At 48.2% G+C, this 5,197-nt stretch overlaps 1 non-coding gene across 1 annotated transcript; it reads right to left on the bottom strand.

The window, feature by feature from the left end:
• Positions 1-4,118: 4,118 nt before the first annotated feature.
• On the bottom strand, positions 4,119-4,259 carry LOC118026757. Its single transcript, XR_004683677.1, has one exon. It is a non-coding gene; the product is annotated as a U4 spliceosomal RNA (small nuclear RNA).
• Positions 4,260-5,197: the final 938 nt, after the last annotated feature.

Genomic DNA, 5,197 nt, shown 5'->3' with positions numbered 1-5,197 from the left:
ATTCTTTCTTTTTCGTCGATTAGTTGACCATAGAATGGAGGGTCCATTTCTGGGGTTTCTATTCCATTCCATTGATCTGTGTGTCTATTTTTGTGTCAATATCATGCTGTCTTGATGATTACAGCTTTGTAATAGAGCTTGAAGTCAGGCATTTTGATGCCCCCAGTTTTGGTTTTCTTTTTCAACATTCCCCCTAACAATTCAGGGTCTTTTCTGGTTCTATACAAGTTTTAGGATTGTTTCTTCTAGCTTTGTGAAAAAATCCACTGGAACTGGTGTTGCAGCAGGAGCATGGGGCTCTTGGCCTGGTCTGCAGAGGCCTGTGCTCGGCCCTCTGCTCAGGGAAGGGGGAGCATCTCATCACCAGAGCATTGCTAGGCTCTAGTTTTGGCAGCTCCCCCTGCATCAGAGCACTTGGCCTTGGTGTCCTCCTTTCTTATGAATGCTCTAGAAACACTCTAAATAAGACTGAAATAACTGGCCCATGGCCCAGTGTGGGGTCTTGCCTTCGTCACAACCTTTGCTTTGCTGGCCACATGGGGAGAAAGGAGACACTCACCAGACAGGAGCACCAGCTTCCTGAATCCCATGGTGCCAGTATCTGCTGTCACAGCGTCACCACCATGAATGAGTGTCTCCGGCCACATGGCACACTGGAGGGGGGTAGTGGCAGCCTTTGAGGACAGGCTTCCTGAGCTCCAGGGACCTGCATGGCTTGTCCTGGGACAGGTCTCTCCTTTCCCTTTCAGGCTCCCGTGAAGGCTTCCACTCTGCCCTGCCCTGGAAGCCCAGGGTCTTCAACAAATCTGTTCACCCTGACATCAGAGGCTACACATTACTACCTGCACACAGCAGTCTGCAACCAAAGGACCAGCTCTTGCAACATGACTGCCTGCCTGCCGCCCCCAGTGTGTGCCGGTCCTTCTCCCAAACCCCACCCTGCAGGCAAGGGAGGCAGGAAGGACCAGTTGGGCTTTTCCTTCTGAAACAGGAGGGGAGGCACTTCTTGCTGGTGTCACAGCTCCAAGATGCCACCCGTGGATTGGGGACTGCAGGGTGCCAACCTAGGCGTCACCAAGGAGCCCCTCTGAGGTGCCAGCCTTATTCCCAGAGCATCCCTCTCTGCAAACAGCCTGCAGCCTCCACCCACAGGGCCTCCTGGTACGTGTGGCTCTCAAAGCTGTTGAAACAAAAAGCAAGAGGATGCTCTTTTCAGATTACCACCCTCAGAAAACTCTAGGAGCCAAGATGGAGGAGAAACATGTATTCACTCCGAGGACTCTGAATAATCTCTATGAGGAGAGTATCATCTTACTTGCAAACCAAAGGAGAACCTGAAGGGAGAGTCCAGCCTTCTGGCTGGATTTCAATGGAACAATTGAGAACAATGATCTACTTGGTCAATAGTCAATAATCAGCAATTTGATTGTATTTCTTGAAACCCTTCCCACCCCAAAGACCTCCTGTCTGCCTGCCCATCATTATTTTGGCCAATTCTTTCTCCTTTTCCATCTGCCCAGAAATGCTCTCTCAGATTACAGCCTTGAATCCTACCTTTTGTGCATCCTTCTTCATCAGAGCGGCCTCCACCCCTCAGGGTTTCGCTCTGCATACCCTTCCCCCCCGCCACCCTGCCCATGTTCTCTCCTCTATCACAGTCCAAACCACAGAAAAGGCGCACCACGCCCACACACCCTGCAGCCCAGAGCTGCCCTCCTGCTCTGGCCCAGGGACAACTTCTCACAGATAACTCTATGAGTCTGTGAGCCTGCACCCTCATCCACCCACGCTGGGACTTCTTTCCCACTTCCTTCTCCTTCTTAGTGGGAAAAAACTGTCCCCATGTGGACAGCTCACCACCACTCTTCCCATGTCATGGGGTCCCAATGTCCTTCCTTACTTGGGTCAAAACCCCAACTAACCATAGAAGCAGTCTGCTCTACTTTTCCATCATGTAAACATATGTGTATCCACGCACATATACGTACACATGAACACACGTGTGTGTACACCCATCTTTCCATCCTTCAGGCCCTCTTGGGAAGCTGCTTGTGCTCTGGGTCAGGGTCTGAGTGCCTCCTGGTCTCCTGATCCAATGGTGCTTAATCCCACGGCCGTGCTCAACCACTGTTGTGGTCTGACTGAATTTTGAACACCACGGCCCAGTGGGGAGATGCATCAGCACATACATCACAAAGCATCACAGCCATGCCTATTGGTGCAGAGACAGTAGCGGGACATGGAGACAAGAGCTCAGCTGCACCCAGAGCACAGTGTGAAGCGCTGCGTGGGCAGGTGGAGAGGTGGGTGGAGAGGTGCCTTCCTGGTGGAGGTGTGGAAGCAGGGGGAGCAGGTGGGCGTGTGCTGACAGGGGAGCCGTAAAAGGGAGAGGAAGCAAGGGGTCACACTTCCGGGGAGTTCATGATGCCTTCTGCTGTTCACCATGTCACGGCCCCTGACCGCTGGCCACTGGACAGCTGCCTTCAAGGATATCCTCTGCAGTGTAGCCTGACCCAACGAGGGTAGCCCACGATTGCGAGTGCTGGCTGCTCCTCACTAGCCCATGCTGCAGGCCACGCTGCCCTCCTGAGAGCAAAGGCTGCCGAGGACTCCCTCCCACAACTGAAGTCATGCTCATAGGCACGTCAGCTCCAGCCATGAGACAGAGTTTGTAGAAGGAGCCTCTTTGGCTGCAAACATATAGCACTACTAACTCTTTAAAATAGGCCCTAAGGGTCATTCCTGCGCAGTGTGTCCCAGAGACCACTGACAAGAAACACAGGCCCTGCCCTTCCTTTAGAAATGCGTAGGCAAGGCCCAAACTGGGATCTGTGTCCTAACAGTGTTTATGCCACAATCAGTTCTAACCCCTGGTAGCTTATGGGTGGGAAACAGGTGCAAGTTAGAATATGGATATCAATAGAAAAAGGGAAACAAACAAAAGGCCTAGCTGCTCAGAGAATGAGACAGGATCGGGTGGCCTGCACGCAGGCAGCCCACACCATGCTCTGGGCTCAGCACGGCTTCCAAGCAGCTGCTCGCAGGACGGGCTTCAGGATAAGGGAGTGCTCACCCAGGACTAAAGTGTTCAGAGTGTCAGGGGAGGTGCTGTCTGAGGAAGAAATATTTAGGATAAGCCCGAAAGGGAATAGAAGGGTTAGACAGAGAGTGAGTTGGGGTGTCAGGGTGGGAAGATGACCCAGCCCGAGGCAGGGAGCCCAGGTGGGGTGGAGCTTGGGGAAGGCAGAAGGAAAGGGGATCAAAAGAAGCTAGGGAGATCCAGTGTGTGGGAGCTAAGAGGGAGGCCAGTAAACCAGTGAGAAGACAGGTCTGCTCTAGGAACAGAAGGAAAGAAAATTTTGATGGAAGTGTGTCCGCTCAAGAGCAGCGCATCAGGAACATTTAACTATGGATAAATACCCAGTTAACTCCAGTTGTTGGCCGCTACAGATAACGCTGAGACTACTCTGCACAGACATCCTGGCTAACGTGCAAGTAAAGCATAGGTCGATTCCTGGTGGGAGGAACAGTAGGTCAGATGGCGCGTGAACTTAGAGCTGGAGAATGACAAGTGTTTTCCCCTGGAAAGTCATGTCCATTTATATTCTCATCAACTGTGTGTGAGAGTTACTATATTCTGCACCTCTCACTAGGCATCACCAAAAGTCTCATTTTTGTCAATCTCTTAAGTAACAAATTCTATCTCATTGTTGTTTTGGTTTGTTTCTCCTCAATTATGAACGAGGCTGAATGTTTTATATATTTACAGGTGACTCATATGCCTGTTCATGCAAACTGCCTGCCCCCAGCTCTGCCACGTTCCAATTGCCTTGTACCGTTTGTCACATTCGTTTATAGGACATCTCCACACTTGAAAAGTTGGGTCTTTGCCAGTCCTCTACTCTTGCAACTTTTCTTATAATACCTTTTTCTATTCAATATTTTAAAAGCTTTGTATCATCAAATACTACTACTCTTTCCATTTATGGCTTTTTAGTTTTATATCACAGTTAAAAAGGGCTCCCACAATATAAATCAAACTCACACTTTCTACTACAAACTTTTTATATTACTACCATTTAAGTTATTGATCCATTTGAAATTCTTTTTTGCTTAAAAAAAATAAGAACCCAGATACTTTTCCCCAAAACAATTACAACACAATTTTTGAACAATTTGTCTTCTTATTGATTTTCAATTAGCAATAATCGCGCCTCAGATAAACCTCATTGGCTATGATACCGCCACTGCACAAAGCTCTTCCTATTGATTTAAAAGTCCATCTGTAACACACTCGAATTCCATACGTATTTGAGTCTATTTCTGGATTCTGCTGTTTTACTAAAAAGCTATGAAGCAAAGTGCTTAACTTGAAAACTTTCAATATTTATCTATAACCTGGAATCCTTTATTTATTTTTTTAAATTTTATTATGTTACGTTAGTCACCATACAATACATCATTAGTTTTTGATGTAGTGATCCACGATTCATTGTTTTCATATAACACCCAGTGCTCCATGCAGTACGTGCCCTCCTTAACACCCATCACCGGGCTAACCCACCCCCCCTCCCCCCTCCCCTCTAAAACCCTGTTTGTCTCTCAGAGTCCATAGTCTCTCATGGTTCATCTCTCCCTCCAATTCCCCCCCTTCATTTTTCCCTTCCTTCTCCTAATGTCCTCCATGCTATTCCTTATGTTCCACAGATGAGTGAAACCATATGATAATTGACTTTCTCTGCTTGACTTATTTCACTTAGCATAATCTCCTCCAGTCCCATCCATGTTGATGTCAAAGTTGGGTATTCATCCTTTCTTTTTTTTTTTTTTTTTTAAGATTTTATTTATTTATTTGAGAGAGAGAGAGAGAGAGAGAAACAGCATGAGAGGGGAGAGGGTCAGAGGGAGAAGCAGGCTCCCCGCTGAGCTGGGAGCCCGATGTGGGACTCGATCCCAGGACTCCGGGACCATGACCTGAGCCGAAGGCAGTCGCTTAACCAACTGAGCCACCCAGGCGTCCAAGGGTATTCATCCTTTCTGATGGCTGAGGAATATTCCATTGTATAAATGAACCACATCTTCTTTATCCATTCATCTGTTGAAGGGCATCTCAGCTCCTTCCACAGTTTGGCTATTGTGGACATTGGGGTGCATGTGCCCCTTCTTTTCACTACATCTGTGTCTTTAGGGTAAATAC

The sequence above is a fragment of the Mirounga leonina genome, unplaced genomic scaffold (assembly GCF_011800145.1).
Source record: "Mirounga leonina isolate KUSES-001 unplaced genomic scaffold, KU_Mleo_1.0 Mir_288, whole genome shotgun sequence".
NCBI lineage: Eukaryota > Metazoa > Chordata > Mammalia > Carnivora > Phocidae > Mirounga > Mirounga leonina.
The sequence above is the reverse complement of the archived record's forward strand: the minus strand, read 5'-3'. Positions and strand labels throughout refer to the sequence as shown.